The sequence below is a fragment of the Haemaphysalis longicornis genome, unplaced genomic scaffold (assembly GCF_048455015.1).
Source record: "Haemaphysalis longicornis isolate Haplotype H1 unplaced genomic scaffold, Haemaphysalis longicornis Haplotype H1 scaffold_1, whole genome shotgun sequence".
Classification (NCBI taxonomy): domain Eukaryota; kingdom Metazoa; phylum Arthropoda; class Arachnida; order Ixodida; family Ixodidae; genus Haemaphysalis; species Haemaphysalis longicornis.
Genome location: NW_027526203.1, coordinates 411,930,900 through 411,949,424, shown reverse-complemented (window position 1 = coordinate 411,949,424; position 18,525 = coordinate 411,930,900). Strand labels below are relative to the sequence as shown.

General features: G+C 53.2%; 1 protein-coding gene across 2 annotated transcripts in view; it reads right to left on the bottom strand.

The window, feature by feature from the left end:
• The window catches only part of Peb (zinc finger protein pebbled), a 46,713-nt gene that overhangs the window by 23,922 nt on the left and 4,266 nt on the right, over positions 1-18,525 (bottom strand). The window contains exon 1 of one of the 2 annotated variants that reach the window (XM_077687003.1): positions 6,252-6,637. The exons of the other annotated variant lie outside the window; for it this stretch is intronic. The gene's annotated coding sequence lies outside the window, so the exon portion shown is untranslated. Of the gene's footprint in view, positions 1-6,251; positions 6,638-18,525 lie in introns of those variants that run through there. 2 annotated transcript variants of the gene reach the window in all.

Below are 18,525 nucleotides of genomic sequence, written 5' to 3'. Positions count from 1 at the left end.
CACCAATTTCGCCTCCCATCTGACGATTGTGTGAGTTGCGTGAGCAACGATCCAAATTTTGCCCCTGATTCGAGGTGCTTGCTGAGTGCTTCGTTCATAAACACTGCGGTAGATCTGCAACACTGCAAACAAAGCATCTTGATTTCAGCTGATACAAGGCCAGAGCGGAAGAAACACTCATACCGACGCGCAAACCAAGCGGTTCTGTACTTATGACGGAGTGTTCAGGCAAGCACTCGTAGGCTGAAGATTTCGTGTCGAAAACACCAAAACAGCGGTAGGGCTCGCTAGTGGAGAAACGCCAGATTAATTCGAACAGAGCACCCAACGCCGCATGCACAGTTCGTCCGTTCATTCCAATATCTCTGCGTGAGTAACATTCGTTGCATTGAGCGGAACAGATGTGGCCGCCGAATAAGTGCAAGATCGAGACAAACGCCGCGCCAATTTCCATCCCGACGCATCAAACACAGGCACAGATGTTACGTAGATATAAGCGCTGTTACAGCCCTAGCCGCGTTTTCCGCCCCCCTTTTCGGAACAAACGCTACACACTTGCCAGGGATTCCCTCCCGAAATAACGCACCTGTTTACAGCTAGAATACCTGCCTCCGCAGCAGCTTTCTTCCTTCTAACAGCTGTAATCACCAAGAGACGAGGCTGGCAGAAAAAAAAAAAAAAGAAAGAAAACTGCCGCCACGGTGACGAAGCAAGCACGGCGCCACCATTGTACACGGCTACCGACGCTGATTGCTTGTAGGGTTTAACGCGCCGACGCAACGCAGACGATGAGGCGCGCCGTAGTGGAGGGCTCCGGATTAATTTTGACCACCTGGGGATCTTTATCGTGCGCCGAAATCTCGTACACACGGCTACCGACGCTACCGCGCCGCTGATGAAAATCACTAAGAGACATGCCGCTACGTGGATCAACGGGGTCAAAAATTAGACCCGAATTGGGCGTTCTGCTTCCAATAAACATTGAATAACGCAACAAGGCGCACGAAGACATTCTCGTCTTTCGGCAGGACGTGATCGTAACACTAACGGCGCACTAACGGAACCGCGACCGCAATGTGCATCAGCATGCACGACTGCGCTCTCGTGCCATGCGGCGGTACAGTTGCGGAGCCATGGCACCAGTCACGTGTCAGGCTAACGTGCTTTGTCGCGGTACATTAAAATTTTCTTTTCTTTTTTTTTTTTGTTGGGGGTTGCGCGCCGAAGCTACACCACGAGGCGCGCCGAAGTGCATAGGGCTGCGGATTAATCTACACCACCCGAGATCTTTAACGCGCGCGACAGCAAGTTCGCCGCGGCCGGAATCGAATCCAGGTCCACGGGCTCAATAGCGCAACGCCTTAGTAACCTAGCCAACGCGGTGGGTAGTCGCGGCACTACGTTGCAACACTCCGAGCACTATGAGCACTATGTGGGAACTTTTTATTCGAGCTCCACACCGGCCACATTTCCAAGAAAACGAACCCGGGCATGCAGGCACGGCGTGCCCCGGAGCCGCGCTGCTCAGAGACCGGACAGCGTACTCCGAGCCGTCCACTCGAATTCGAGACGATGAGCGTGACGTCTCGACGTGCAGGTACAGGTGAGCGTACGAACGCTGGCTAGCGGAAAGAGACACGGAGCAGCCTGCGAGGCAACATGGCTCTCCACAGAGCAGCAATGGGAGAGCAACCGCCCAGTTGCAAACCGCTCACAAACAGCCGGCGTTGGGCGAAAGAGGACACGCAATATGGCCGCGAAAGCCAAGCTTCCTTTCCTATTTGTCATTTTCTACTGCTCAGAACTGCTCTAAAGCAGCTTCCTTTAGGCATTTATTTATTTTTTTGCTTGCCCACAGAATTTCTTTTGGGAGAGACAGAAATTTTGAACTGCCTACAAACTGCACAAAACTGTTCTGGACAGGCAAATAGGAGAGGTCATTACTCGCTTCGTCGAGAATTATATTGACCGGCGATCCGCAGCCGCTTCGAGGTATTAACAGTATTAGTGGCATACCCGCACTGCTGCTACACAACTGACAAGCTGGACAGAGAGCAGAAATAATGTTTGCGAAAACATCCAGCTTTCGCTAAACTGTTAGAAAACAAAAACAAAAGAAAAGCCCAATAGGCGTGAAGTAGTACGCGCGCCTTGCCTTTTATGAGCGACTATTTCTTGCTCATTCAGTTCACGTTTTTTTTTTTTTTTTGTACCGTAAAACCGAGCAATTTCCAAAGTGAAGAGCCCGGGGGAATCCTCATCAAAGCGTAAGCTTTTGATGAGGGAAACGGCCGAGGACTCTCCACCACCCTCTCACTTCCCCTTTTATACTTTGAACTCCCAAATATACATACCTCTCTTTCTAACATACTGTATTATATTATTTTGCCTGCATGTGTCCGCACATTTGCGTGTGCATAAAGACACCAATCACGTGTTCCATGATCTCAACGAGATTCATTCAAGCGGAAATTAAACCTCAATAGATTTTAGGAGTCATTTGTATTAGACAAAAAAAAAAAAAAAAAAAAAAAAAAAAACGGAGCGCAAAAGGAATATTACTAACGTTCTGCTCTGCTACACAGCCCGCATTAAACCTAGGCCGACTGGACTGCAGGGCCGGGTAAATAACGCCTCAATATCTTATCGTGGAGTAGGACTATAGCGTTTCAGGCACAGCAGGCCACCGCCGTCTCGTACTCGGCTACGGTTGACGACCCAGCTGCAGGCAGGGTAGGTCCTTATCCAGCAGGTGTCGATCGGTCGCGTTGTGTGTGTGTGTGTGTGTGTGTGTGTGAGAGAGGGGGGGGGGGGGGGGGATAAACTGTCGCCTCCCTTCAAAAGGGAAGGGGGGGACTGCCTCGGCTACCTTTCTCGGCAAGGGTCAGTTGTCAGTCCAGTAGGCGCTTTTTTCAATCAACTAGGGCAATCGCGGGTAAAAAAATTCGCTGCGCACGGTGGATAACATTACCCTGCCGTTTTTGACCATATTATTGGACGCTGTGGCCGTAAAAAATTAATAACGAATGAATGAATTTTACTGTTAACATGAAAAGAAAAGACCACCAGCAGGCGTAGTTTGTCTCCCCTAAGGATGGACACCGGAACGCCTGCTGGTGTGGGGGGTGTGGGGAATGGGGAACACAGTTGTACAGGAAAGGGAGGAGAGAGACAAAATAATACCCCAAGTTGCCAAAATGAATGTGGAGTCCTCCACTGCCGGCGCGCTTCACAGCCTAGGTTTAGCTTCGGCGCGGTAAAACCACAAAAAAAATGAACAAAGTAATAACAATGATTATAATCAGGTTATAATAATAATAATAGTAAATGGTTACTATTATTATTTCATTAGTTATTCAAGCCTTGTTCATTGGCATTTCGCTCGCTCCTTATTCGATTAAGATAGTTCAGTGGCGCAAGGCCAACTAGAGCCGGAAACGTGGTTAAGAGAGATACAAAGGTAAACGCTAAAATAAGTAATCAAGAGTCAAATTAAAATCAATAAATCACAACGAAAATGGCTGGTGTATAGGGTCAGGCTATGATTGCGGGAGTTCCCTGTGACAGCCAACGCAATTTCTCCCCCCTTAAGCCTCTATATGAAAGCACGAAAAAATTTGAATGAAGCGCACGTCGGAGTACGTGAATAATTTCGTTCGCCCTTACGGGAAAGGAAGAAAAAGGTTGACGAAGCGCTTGGTAGCAGTGCAGCATTAATTAACGGTGAAGTCGACACCCGTAAAGCAGTAATCTTTACCAACGACGAGAGAGAATGACTAAGAAAGTCAAGAAACAGCGCAAGACACACGAGAACCGATTGTGCATGATGTTGAAAGCAGCGCAAGAACGTGCGGTACACTATTTCTTTTTTAATCCCACAATTATGTATCAACCAGCCCAACTAGTATCTCCTTCTCCACGGTATTCAAACTTGATCCGAAAGCCCTGGGTTCGGGTCCCTCCCAGGGAGCATGTTTTTCTCCTCTTTGTTTTTCAAACCTTAAGATATTACGTTCCCCCACGAGAAAACAATGAACTACTTCCCCAACGCCATCCTTGGTGTTTTGAACTATTTATTTTATTTTTACAGATACTGCAGGTCAAGAATTTGACCCAAGCAGGAGGGGCTTATACAAACGAGCCTATATTCCCAATTATGATTAGCTATATCGCATAGGTGGGGCCTGGGTTTTGGCGGTCTTGGTGGCACAGGTGGCATAACAGGGTTAATTACCCGCTAGTTGACTACTGACAAGTCGTCGACATTGAGGTTGAAAGAAGCTCCGTATCGCCCCGCTTGGCGGAGCGGCGCCGCTTAACACCTCCAAGCGTAAGACACCCATCGCATCCATCCGTCGGACGAGTAATCCGAAAGTTGAGGGTTCGGATTCCACTTAGGGAACATGTTTTTTCTCTACTTTCTTTGAAACATTTCAAAATGTGTTACATCCCCCCCCATTTTCCTTTCCGTCTCTCTCTCTCTCTCTCTCTCTCTCTCTCTCTCTCTCTCTCTCTCTCTCTCTCTCTCTCTCTCTCTCTCTCTCTCTCTCTCTCTCTCTCTCTCTCTCTCTCTCTCGAAATTAAACTTTGCTGTTCGATTTCTCGGTGTACGGATGTGCCAGAAGAATTCTGCCAAATGAAACTGCGTAGAAACTCGATTGCGTCCAACTTTTCAATACAAACATGCCTTCTTACTGCAGCCACTAAAACGTCATTTATTCAATTTGAGTTAATTAAATAAACCATTGACAACAATATTACCACGTCATTCTGTGCCCCCCTGGGCGCATAACCTTACTACAGAGGTGGTATTCACGTACATCTAAGCGCCCAATTTTTACAACACCTGTCGACTTAACTTTGATCACCCTGTACATTGCAGTTCAACACAAGCGCGCGCACACACATATTAAAGGCATTGAAGAGCAATGATGCGCGCAAGCTTGGCATCCAGGCGCCTCGCCGGTACTTTGGCACAACTTTTCCCGGTAAAGCGGGCGGGAAGCTGCCATGCCCTTCACCGCGCACATTTTGCAAACGCCTGCTGTTTCAGCGGCGGATCAGCGCTCAGCGGCTGCCGGGCCACGGGCAACGGGAAAAAGAAGTTACCGTGGCGCTTTCCGCCTGCTTTTCGGCCGCCCGGCCGACGCCGGGCCATATTCGGCCGCAGCGGAGACACCGCGCTCCGTGCCGCACTCGAAAAGATGCCGCTGTTCAGGTGCCCGTCGCGGCCGGTCTTGCGGCGCGCATCTCGACGAGAGGGCTCAGCGCCTCGGAGCAACAGCAAGGGTCCTTCTATTAGCCCGAAAGGAGTTCGGAAAGGGCGACACTGGTCGTGCGACTCAGGGTTCTTCCGCCCAGATCCCGTTCTGAACACAGTGTATTCCGGCTCTGTTTCCCACGCTCGCACCGACCCTGCGAGCCCTGGCTAGTGAAATGTACGAACACTGTTTTTAGACCAGAGCAAGGCTTCATACCTCGGGCATCTACCACCCAGCAATTTAGCGCGAGCCAATGAATGCAGTGCCGTTACAAAGGCTAAAAACGACGAAGCGTGCCAGGTGTGATGGGTGAAGGAACCCGGCTCGTAAGGACACCGGAGGTGGAAACGGTTGTTGGTTGAGGTAGTATGCAGTGGCACGGTGCCAGCACGTTAAAAAAAAAGAGCCCGCGGGACCGGACAGGCCGGACAAGCGTTTCCGGCTGGCGCGCGCGGCCGGATGCGGGAGGCAAGGAGAGTCGGCATCAGGACAGAGACGCGCGCTGGAGGGAAAGACCGCTACCGAGGGCCGGACAACAACATCCTCCGTGTTTTCCGGAGGGAAGGACGCCGCCTGCCTCAAGGGGCGTCGGCACGGTGGGCGCGCGCCCATCGCGCGGCGCTCAGCGTCGGATAGCGGCGGCCTGTCCCGATGGTGACATGCGCCACAAGATTGCCGCCCTCAAGTGCCGATCCGAGCGAAAAGTGCGCTGTTAAAATCTCCCGCGCGTTTTTCTACACCGTTAAAAGGCTTGTAACGTAGTGAGCCACCTTCTCCGTTTTCGTGCCGAAGCATGCTCCCCGCCTTGTCGGCCACGCACTGAGAACGCAGACGCTCGGGAGCACGCAAGCACGGCGTTCGCCCCGTTTCCCCGCACTTCGGAGCAGGCGCAGCCTCGTCCTAAATCGCGACGCCGACAAGGTCAGAACGCGAGCGGTGCGGCGGCCAAGGAGAGCATCCCGGCGCCATGGATGGGATGGGGGCGCTCACCTGGGCAGGGCTGATCGCCGGCGGGCGGCCGCGGAACGAGTCCGCGTGCGCGGGGCCCGGCGCGTCGGCCGCGAGCGCCGGTTGCCCCAGCGACGCTCCTGTACACACAGGGCTTCCCACCTGCGCGGCGGATCCGCGGATGGCGGATCGATGGAATGCCCCCATCACCGCCCCGCCGCCAGCCACGTGATCATCGCGGGAGAAGAAAGCCCTCCTCCCGCCGTCAATGGAGCCCAGGGGAAGGCCGCCGGAATCATCCCTCTTCGAGACAAATGCCGGAAGCACGGCGTCACGTCCGCGGATGCACAGCTGCGGCGACGCTCCGATCGGAACGCACGCACTCCCGCTCGCGCGAAGCTGCTTGGCGCCGCTGCCCGTAATTGCGACAACGCAGGCGGCGTTGTTGCGCAAGACCGAGAGCGCTGACCGCCGGCGACAGCTAAACACGCCGGAATGGGCTCGAGGGAAAACCCGACGAGACCCGTCTATCCCATTAATAGTCTGGTCAGCCGCGAGCAGCGACGAAACCTTAGGCACAGGTTGCGTCCTCTGAAAAACATCCGCCTACGTGAAAACTCCACCCCGGGAAAGCCTGCGACGCCGCGATCAACACACCCCTGAAAAAGAGTACGCGAAAATAAAACGCCAAAAACGCTCCCACGGGCTGTCGGCGACGCGACCGCGAAACGACCAGCTCTCCTGGACACGCCGCCAGGTGACTCATGGGCGCCTGCGGCACCCATCGACCACCCCACGGACGGAGGAGTTGCGACAAACCGCGCTGCCCAACGCGTCGCCGCACCGAGAACGGGCGCGCTGCTCCGCCCGCTTACGAGATGCTCGGCAGTGAAGGCCCTCCGGCCCGTGTGGAAAAACACGAGCCACGCTAGCGCGCCCCACTCCGAAAGGTGTTGGGTGCCCGCGACGACGCGTCCCCAGCCGGACGACCGCGGCGTATAAAACCGGCCTTCGACACGGGGGAAACCGGAGGGCACCCCTTATCGGCCATCCATTGTTCGCCGCAGCACGTCTACCCGACGTCAACGGAGCGGCCGAAAACGTCCCAGTCTCCGGTGCTGCCCTCTCGGCGCGCTAAGCCGACGGGGGACCGCCACCGGCCGGTCATTTGCGGGGCGAGGGACTCGTTGGCTCGCTAAATTTACCTCGCGAGGGCGGCGGCACACGCGAGGAAAATCCCCGCGCTGTACGAACACCACGAGTAAACACAATTTGCGTCCCAGAGAACATCCCGGAGGGGGCTATCCCCCGAGCGCTCCTAGCGATTCGCCATCTAAGACGCACAGTGGGAAGTCGCGGAAACGGGCAATTCCCCCACGAAGCCACTTTTAAAGCGTTTTCCGGCCTATATGTTGCAATCGTCGTCACGGGATTGAGTCACACATTAAACGTCCGCTCAGTGACTGACTTGAAACCCCTGAGGGGACATTCATCCACGATTAACGGACCAGTGAGGACGGTACCCATTCACGTTGGATATCGAACCAGTCGTGTGACTGGCCTAGCCAGCCGAAACCCGTCCGTGTCTAGTCCTCTGCAAACTTGTGAAACGGGCCAAGTGAACAGACACGCAACTAAACTGAATGTATCCCCACCGAGACCCGGTTCTCCAGAAAACAGTACCCCCCCCCCCCCCCCCCAACCGACACTTAGAAAATAAACAGACGGTCTTGTTGTTACTAAACTTGATTAGTTCAGTAAAAACACGGGTTGTTACTTCGCACGGTGGCCGCCAACATTCATTCTGATTTGCTTGGAGCAGTCCGCCTTTAATTATTCGTGAATGTCAGCCGGAAAGCTGCAGAGATTTTAGGCTGCAATGTACGTCAAATGAATACAAAATCGTGTCGGTGGATGGTAGCGTGAAAAAAAAAAAAGTGTTAGCGCGTGTTAGGCGCTAAAGCAGCAGCACGCTAAACCACTTCGGCGGTCAAGCAAAGCGTGCCAAAAGTAGGAACAGACTGCTGAAATTGCGAGTTACGATTAAAAACTGAGCTGAAACTGTTTCAGTACGTTATGCCGCTGAATCCCGCCAAAGGCCTGAACACGCGCTCAGGGACAGGGAGCAACGGCCGCCAAGGCCGCCCACATTCTTCTCCAAGTTCCTGCAGGCATTCCAACCGGAGCTGCTGTATTCCTCCGATAGATACGCGACAGCCACACAGCGTCCGTGCAGACGCGCACCGCTGCATCCTCCGGATGCCGCTCCCCGGGAGGCAACGAAGCCCAAATCCGCGTCGCAGAGCTCCAAAGTTCTAACCGCGGCACTGACCGCGGGATGGAGCCACGCCGTCGCCTTACGACCCCTGGCCATTTCAGAGGTGCAGATGACCATTCCGGGGGAACGAGCACCGCACGTAGCCACGTGTCCGATCGCCTCGGTTTATTTTCGCTCCCTGCGCGTACAATAACGACGCCGCGGGGAGAACGGTTGGCGCGACCCGGCATCCCAGCGCGCCGTCGTCATCCGGAGGACGCGGCGCCCTTGGCCACGCCCCGCAGCAAGAGCCGCGAGAGGAGGCGGCCGCCGGATGAACCCGGGCGGTGGCAAGCCGAAGGATGCGCCCGGAGTTTCCTCTTCGAGAGCCCCGCGGCGACGAGGCCGGTTTTCCCGGCGGCTACGCAGCTTCCTCCTACGGTTGCCGCGCGCGCCGCACACGTGCCGAAACCGCAGGATCGCCGCCACCCCCGGAAACAGCCGCGCGACTCGCAAACCCAGCCGCACACCGTCCACTCAGGCAGCACGGCTGGGCCGCCGTGGCACGGCAAACCAGGCTCTAGCAGCGGCGGCAATCTACGCCCGCCTCCACACACAATTATTGGGTATCCAGAGGAAGGCATCCTGGGCGCCAGCTTTTGTGCCGAAGTGATTGCGAAATACCCAAGGAATGCCCCACGGAGGGACTCCCTTCAGGCACCAAGGATCTCTTCAACGCGCGTTTACCCTTTCGCCCACATCAAAGTGCGCACGCGCGTCTGACTCCACTCCCCCACCCAAAAACCAGAGCCCCAAATAAAAGTGGATCCTCTCTTTCCCAAGCTGGAGTCTAATGCACCAATGCTGCTAAGAGCACAGGACGTCAGGTGCTCTCCCAGGCTATTACGGGCTTTGCGATCATTTTTGTGGTCACGTCCGAGGTCACAACGACTGATACTTGGAGTTAGTCAAATGTTTGCGCAAGTTTTTTGTCGGTGCCACAGTGCTCGCTCGCAGTAATTTAGTGAGCGCAAGTACGCAGATGGCAGAAAGCAATGAATTTGCCAGCTGAAGACGCGCACAACCAACCCCCGCCCGTCTCTGCGTCTGTGGTATACGCGCGTGCGTGCGTGGGTGTGCGGGCGCTTTTGCCCACTTCCCAGCAGGCGAAATTTGACCGTCTGATTGCTCACACGGAAGAAAACGAAAGGCTTGGCGGTTGCGTAATCCTCCTGACACACGCAAAAGAAAAGCGAAAGTGGGACAGCAAGCGCTTGAGATTTCTCCTGCCCCCACCCCCTCTCCATCTTATCTATCCGATTACACTAAAACGCGTTCTCTCTCGGAAAGCGCTATCGTTCCTGTATCCAGTATCTAGGAGGCGTGCACGTTACGACGAATGCTTCCGCAACGACTCTTGCTTTGTTTATTTTATCCCCCCAGTTACTCTTTTTATAGGCTTGTAGTCGGGCGGAGTGAAAATTCCCGGCTCGCTTTCCTTGCCACCTCCTCTTCCACATCTCCACTATAACACGGGAGAAGCTGGAGAGGACTATCTAAAAATGTACTCAGTCCTAAAGGGCCAATTAAAGCCCCAGATAACTATCTGGGGCTTTCTATCTATAACTATCTATCTTTCTATAACTATCAGAGAGAGAGATATAGGTGAGTTGGTAACTAATACTGAAAGTCGGGCTCACTACGCGAACGAACCCTCGACCATTCTTTTCGCAATCCCACGCCAAGAAAACTAGGGCGCAAACAAAGATGGCGGGCTTCTAGATCGTCGAGAGCTGTACGGCTACGCAATGCTGTAAGAATAACAAGGAGAATCCGAGCTGCCATTAGGAGAAAAGGGCTCATGTTAGCATATGCAAACGAAACAAAGCCAACCGTGAGAAACGCCACGGGAAGGGCGACAAAGTCAAATTGCTTAGTGCTCAAGTATCCATTTTCTAGTGCAAGCACATCAAAATACAGCGCAACCAGCCGGGAGGGACAGCCTCAATGGTGCGAAATTTTGCCGTACACCGCAGTGCGTTTATCCTTTCGACGGGACCGAGACCCCGAAACACCGGCAGGGCTTGTGCCTGGAAGCAAAACACCGCAGCCACTGAGCCAGGACGGTGGTGGATTCAAACCTCGCTGTCCAGTAGCAGTGAATCCCGAAAGGAACGCAACTGGTGCGGCGGAGGATTAATTAGGGCCCAGGGAAACGCTTCCGCAATTTTTATTCCGGCTCAACCATGCTCAGTTCAACTGCGCTCTTCACGGGAAGGACTATTGCGGTGAAAAGTGCACCAGACGCGCCTTGCTGTACGAGGAACTCGTCCGGCGGGAACAGTCCCGGTACGCTGCTACTTGCGCGAATGAAACTTCTTGAGCATCACAGACGTGCCTTTTGTCCCTTCTCCAGGAACTCCCGCTCTACAAGTCGTAGACGAATACCAGAACAAAACGGGGGATGTCACGCGCATGCCCGCGCACCCACCGCCCCTCCGCCGAAAGTGCGCGGCCAAAGGGGCAACAGCCAGCGAGCGTTCCGCTGGAGAAGGCGCCCGCCGCAACGGGCGCCATCGCGGCCGCTCGGGCCGACCCGCGGGCGAGGAGGAAGGATAAGCTTTCTCCTCCGATGGCAATGGAGGTTAGCGGGCCAGGAGGGAAGGCGCTACCTGCGGCACCACCGGCCGCGCCGCGAAAGGGAGCGCGCGGCTCTCGCTGCTTTCTTGCTCGCTCGCTAGGGAGGCCCGCTCCGAGGGGACTGCCCGCTTTGACTGCGCACAGGCCGTTTCCCTAGTCCTGGCCATGGCGGCCGTACCGGGGCCAGAACCCCAGAGGGACGCTCGTCTGGTTCCACTGCGAAGGACGCTGGGTCGAACCACCGAGCGAAAGTAAGACAGTGCAAGCGCCCTAGTTTACCTCCTCCGCCGTCAACCTCGCGGCAGATACTCCTGCGCGCTTACCTCCTGAAGAGAGAGATCGCTCGGGGCGTTGCAGGAAAGAAGAGTAGCAGTGGGAGTTACCTTGGCTGTTCACCGCACAGACTGCGAGGCCAAGAAACGAGATTTACGGCCACAATAGTTCGCTTTGCACGCTTAGTTTCGTGGAGTCTAGCGGCAACTCGCTGCACAGTGTCTACTTCTGCTGCGAACACTCAACCGCCTACGCATGCGACCCGTTACTGCGCTGTAACGGCACAAGGGTGGTGCTGGGGTAATTCCAGCTCAAGGCGTACCTGCTGCAGGGCACGACGTGGTCCTCCAGTATGTCGCGCCCGGGTGTAGTTACGGCTCCGCGCCCGCCCCCTGCTTTTTTGCACTCTCAAGCAGAGTGAGGAAATTGACCTCACCGATACCAGTGACAAACATTTTACGTCTTGAAATCCTTTTACTACCCCCAAAGTGCAACTTACAAGTTGACCTTACCAAGGCCTGAAAATAATTAAGAAACGAGTCACCTACTATCGGCCAGTCCAATTTGTCAGTTAAATCAAGTTTTCGCTGTTAACGGCAGTACACGCAGCGCGCTAGACGCGGTGTCGGCCAATGTTTCCGAGCTAGCGGGAAACTAGGTCGAATTTCATCGCCACCAGCGACAGGCGCTCTCCCGCCAGGCGGTCGCGTTTTCATCAAGAGACTGGAGTCTCCATGCGCGGACATTATTCGGTCTCAGCCACTTTCCTCCCGTGGACGCGGGCAGCGTTTCCCTGGCCAGTTGGCACGGCGCAGCCCAAGATGGTCGGCCGGAAGGAAGTGGTCGGAGCGCGCCTGGCAAGGCTCCCTGGGCGCGGTGGACGCCGTTGCCGCGGGCACAGAAACAGAGCCGCAGCTTCCTGCTTTCGTGCGGCCGATGCGACCAGCGATAGGTCCGCCGACGTTCCACCATGACGTCACGCGAGAGCGCACACTGCAACAGCAGCAGCCCGCTATCAGCTCGCACGAAGGGGAGCGTTCTCTAATCCGCGCCCCGTCTGGATCAGGAACGGGCTCTCGCTTCCGCCGGGCCATCCCGCTTTTTCTCCAACTTCTCGGAAGGAAGAGCCGCCTCTTCCGCCAATCTCACACCGCCGCGATCGGAGGAAGACGCGCAAGCGTTGTACGCCGCGCAGAGCCGGGCCGGGCCTAACCTCCTCGAACTCGATGCTGTTTACCTGCAGGTGGACCAGAAGGCGGGGGGCAGATTGGCTGTAAGGGCCCACGGTAAAACTATGAATGAAGCGGTACGGGGAGACGGGGGCTGGTCGTCATTTGAGGCGAGGGAGTCACACAGTAAAACGAAATTGCAGGACAGGCGGAGGACGAAAAACGGGCAGCGCGAGTGTTTTAAGAATACGCCAGGCATGGAAACGTTGTGGAAACGAAGGGTCACAAAGTATATGGGCGGACGGGAGGTGAAAACGAGGTACACAGAACCGCTCAAGAAAAGTGAAGTGAAAGGAGTAGAAACGACTAATCTGGCGAGGTGGATGGAGACAAACAAAAAAGTCGGGTTACCTACAGACCGGAAAGCCTGAGAACGCAGACCTACAAGGGTAAACAGAAGAGATCGAGAACTGTGTATAGCTGAGGCAGTGATCGAGAAACAATATGCACTGCAAGGAGATCCAACCGGCAAAAGGAGAGAGAAGTGCACAGTTAACTGAGGCTCTGGGCTTTCGGGGGTCGTTAGAGGTGACCATGAAGCGGCTGGAATGGTAGCGGGAAAAAAAAAAAGCAGGGCAGAGATTACATCCAGTAAGGAGCAAATAGAGTAACATTTAGAAATTAGAATGGCTGAGAGGGGGGAAGGGAAGGGTTCCTCACATTTGTAGGGACGGAACGAATAACTTAAAAGGATGAGGCAATGCGTTTTTTTTTAAACGATTGCCGGCCGGATACAAAGGCAAGCCGCGAATCGTCACGATCGCCGATCAAGATAGCAACAACGAGGGAGAGACTGATTGATTGCGAGGTTTAACGCGCCGACGCTACACAGGCGATGAGGCGCGCCGTAGTGGAGGGATCCGGTAATTAATTCTGACCATCTGGGGATCTTTAATGTGCGCCGACATCTCCAACACACGGGCGTTTTTGCTTTTCGCCCCCATCAGAAAAGCGGCCGCCGCGATGGGAATAGAACCCGCGTCCTTGGGCTGAGAGAGAAAGCGAAGCCCATCCTGATTGCACAAGTTCCCTGCAGCGCCCAATCGAACGTCCAGCGCGTGCAAGGAACTTCCTAGTGACTAAAAAAAGTGGAAGGAACAAAAACGTCGTGCGCGCACACATCTCAAGTGGCTACTTTAATTCGAAGATCTACGTGTTAAAATAACCGCCATCCATGCGAACTCCCACGCCATTTACCCGCAACACGCTAGGTGCGGGGCAACACTGGTACACACTGGCGCTAGATGCAATGTTAATTGCTGCTCTTTGCTTAGACTGGTGATGCCAAGCATGCCTGCTTTATTGTAGTGCGTTGCGCCACTCTACGTTATCACAGCTATAAGCACCCCCAAAATGAGAAAAAACAAAAACGTACGAAATAAGCTTCTGTTCCTGCTTGCGACGGGTTCTGAGGCTATAAATGCTGGTAACCAGGTTAAAATCTCCTGAATGTAAGAACGAAAACAACAACAACCATTTTACTGCAGACGTGCTCCCGTACAAGGGCTCCCGTACATGAGTGACGAAAGGACCGGAATTCAGCGAACGAACAAAAAAGGTAGACTTTATTCGTTTAAAATGCTAAATAGCAGCAAGGTAATGTGGCACACGAAGTTCAGAACACCCTGCTCATTTTAGTGGGATAAAAGGAGCGAAATACGTATTCAGATATCTTTTAAGTGTTTTTTTTTTTTCAGATGACGTAAACTACTTTTCGCAGCCGAGTTAGGATACCAGACAAGAACAAAAACTAACTTTTCATACCGGTACTTTTTTTTATTCCGCGGGCAATTGCCATACCGTTCATACAAATGTAAAAAAAAAAAAAAAGAAAGACCCATTATAGTCTGATTCCCCCCCCCCCCCCCCCTTTCCCACTGACTCTCACCCTCCGCGGTGGCTAAAGCGTTGTACGGCTGAGCCCTTAGGACGCAGATTCAAACCGGGGTGGCTACTTTGGTGGTACAGGGAGGCGAAAGGAAAGGTGCAAGTGTGTACGAGATTTCGGTGCACGTTAAAGATACCCAGATGGTATACATTAATCCGTAGCCGTGCATAGCGGGGTTCGTAATTTTCAACCACCAAATTTGCAAAATATGTCCCTCTCTCTCACACACACATATGATGTTTCGACTACCTTTCATTTTAGTTCAAAAAACTTTTTTTTTCTCGTTTTGTTACCCTGCTACTCGTCGAGTAAAAGTTCGTTTTTTCAACGTAAAGAGGGGGCAACAGACTGGTCTATTACATAGCGTTGGTACTTCCAGCCTCATCCTGCATCACCTGAAAAGGATTAAAAAAAAAAAAAAGAACTATACTCCGGCGTTCTGAAGTCTAATCCCAACCTTTTTGCCCTCATCGTATTTGTAAAATGTTTGTGCGCGCAGTTTTAAGGAGGAAACAGCCGTGGTTGAACTTGATGTTATGGACAAGTGCGTTGAACACGGCACAATGCCCATACTCTAATTAGGCCCCACTACATGGTTTTGCAACAAAAAATAGGCCACTAAAAACGTTTTTCTTTGGTGAAAGCGGGGGGTCGGACTTAGTAGCGATCCAACTGTGCAAAAAGGTCGCATTGCGTAATACACACACACTACATATATATATCCAAAAAATAACGCACGCGACAGCAATCACCTGGTTTTCCTGCAATTGAACTGAAACCCGTTTTCGCACGTGCGCCCACAAGGCGATAGCATCGTCCATCGGCATAAACAAGTCTGTACTCAATTTTATTTAAATCAAGCAATAGGCTGCCGTCATCTGTACGATCTTTAAGCGAAGTGGACTATAAAATGTGACCGTGCAAAGTTTCAGCAGAGAGGAGCCACTTGTTTGCACACGAGTTGTTTGAAGTGGCTCATTTACTGCTGCGACACCGTGCATTGCCCAGAAACATACCTGTCACAAGTAAGAAATGAAACAAGGGTAATGCGAAATTTATCCCCTGCTTCCAAACAACGTATAGCATCAGGATGTGCCTTTCATGATCGCCGCTAAGCGAAGAAGTGGTATACCTTCTCGAATCACAGGACCCCAATACGGCAACGCAAAAGATATAAAATAAAAGTAATAATAAATCAATTTGTTGGCGTGTTTAACGCGCAGAAGCTACGCCTGGGCTATGAGAAGCGGCGTAGTGGAGGAATTTCGACTACCTGGGGATCTTCGAACGAATGAAGTTAGGAATAACATTCGGGGACAGGAGACGAGCTACCTGGATCAGAGAACAAACTTGAGTAGAGGGTATCATAGTTCACACAAATAAGAAATGGTCTTGGGCTGGCCATGTAGTGAGACGAACCGACAACCGGTGGACGATTAGGGTAACAGAGTGGGTGGATACGAAGAGATGGGTCCAGAAGATGGGGAAGGCCAGTAACACGATGGAGGGATGCAATAAGGGAATTCGGGGGTAAACTGTGGACTCGAGCAGTTGGAGGTCAGTGGGAGAGGCCTTCGTCCTGCAGTGGACCTGATGATGACCACGGCCAGGGTCGAACCCGCGTCCTTGGTCTCGGCAGCACGACGCCTTGGCCACTGGGCCAACTATGGCAACGCTGGACAGAAATGTAGAGAGCAAGAAGATCACAGCGCGGCGCCGACGGAGCGATCTTTAATCGCGGAACGAAACAAAGCGCACCGCGCATGCCCAGTGTCGTAACCGAGCGGCACGCGCCATCAAATGAAGCCTGGCAAGGCGAACGAAAGAAGACACGAGAACAGCGAGAGAGCGCTCAGACAGTTCCCCCGGCGTCATGCTGAGTTCCAAGCTACGCGCTTTCTCCGTTTTGCTTGTGCGACGAGATTACGCAACAGCTGCGCTGCCTCTCGCGATGACAGGGGGGAGCGACACGTTGTTGCTTAGTTACCACTAGGAGCACGAGGTCGTCGCATTACATATAGTCCAGATCAGCTTAAACAAGCAGTTATTTGTACGCATGAAACTTTTGTTTTGTAGGGCCTATTGAAAAAGCGCTACACCAGCACAACACCCCCAAATAAAAAGATATTATCATGGTTGGCGGCAGCCGCACTTTTCTGCGAGAGACAAAGAAGAAACGCCGCATAAACGAGGTCCGTGCGCTGAGGAACGCACAAGATTAAATTGAGCGCGGTAGTGCCAGGTGGAAAATAAAGCATGGCTTCGACGGCATGTCCCGGGTAACTCGATGGCAGACGAGTGCGACAGCGCGCAGCGACATAGTCCGGCGCCAGTGCGAAGTCCCCACCGCATCCCGTTACACTTCCACCTACACCTCGAGCGCGAACAGCCCGCGCCGAACCCACGGGCGCGCGCCTGCGGCAGCGGCCGGGCCCGGCTGATCATCGCCCCCTGCACGCGCCGCCTGCTTCGAGCGATAAAAAGGAACGAGGGTGAAAGCCGCAGATGCGAACCGTCAGCCTCCCCCCTTCCTCCCGCCGCCGCCGGTGCACGTATGTCACGACCGCCGCTGGCCGAGAAGAAAGCGCTGCCGAGAACGGCTCGCGCAGCGGCCTTTGCACCGCCGGCGCGACGGACGCCCGACCACCTACCGCTACTGCTCTTGCCGCTCCCTCGGCAATGCAGCATCGCGGACGTCCCGCGCCGGCTTCGCCCACTGCCTGAGGCGCCGAAAAAACGCGGCGTGAAGAGGGATGCAGGAGCAGGAGGAGTATGGTGTTAAAAAAAAAAAAAACGTAAATTGCGCAACAGTAGGCCTCCAGGAACTTCATGCACAGGAATGATATCTCGGTTCAATAATACGGGCACTGACAAAGGTTTTGTTGGTTTTTTTTTAATTCTCTGCGCCTTTTTTTAACACAGGTTTTTTTATGTACATAGTTGCAGCCAAAATAGAATACCGGATTCTAAGCATTATTATTGCTTTGCGATACGGGGTGGGACAGCTGGGATACGGAACATATTCCGAAAGGGAGCAAGACATGGGGACACCACCTCGCCAAAATATTCTCAGCATGACTGGAAGGATATTTAGGAAGATGGGCTGCGAAAAGCAGGGTTACGGATAAGCCGGGAATACTTGAGCCAAATAAGATTTGCGGGCGACGTCGTCTTGTTGAGGGTGTCTGGAGAAGACCTGCAAACATTGCTTCAGGGCCCGGGCAGAAAGCTTGGCCGTGGAGTTAAGGATAGATAGCAATAAATCTGAAGTAACGATAAATAAGCACGCTGAAAGCGCCCTCTTCAGCTTCGGTAACGCAACGCTAGGACAAGTAGAAGAGTATAACTACCTTGGGCACGCTGTCAGTGCTGTTCCAAACCACGAGAGAGAAATCCGGCGCAGAATAGGTATGGGCTGGGGTGCACCCGGCAAGCACTCACAAACAATGAAAATAAAGCTAGGCACCTCTGTCACCCAAAAGAATAGTTTACGTTTACAACCAATGCGTGCTGCCGGTGATGACATGTGGGGCGGAAACTTGGCGCCTTACTAAACAACCGGAAAGGACACTTCGATTGGCCCAACGAGCCGTGGAAAGAAGTATGATAGGGAGCAGCACTTAGGGACAGGAAACAACCAGGGAGCGAAATCGGGTGGAAGATATCATAGTTCAAATAGAAAAAAAAAATGTGCTTGGGCAGGCCTTTCAGTGAGACGGAAACTGTTGGAGAGAGCGGACTAGAAGTAGGGAAAGACTTAGCTCGACGGAGGGATGAATTAAGAAAATTCGGGGGCAAAGAATGGACCCGTGCAGCGGAGGACTGATGGGGCTGGGAATTACGGGAGGGGCCTTCGTAGTACATCAGTGGACTCAGATAGGCTGATGACGATGATGATGTGAGGGAGCTTGGAATCGAAAAAAGCAGAGTACTGTGCTGGCGTTGGATTTAATGACATAGCCAAAATTCAGTGCGAATCGGCTACTAAAAAAAAAAAAAAAAGAAAAACTCCGGGGGTTCGTATTCTAA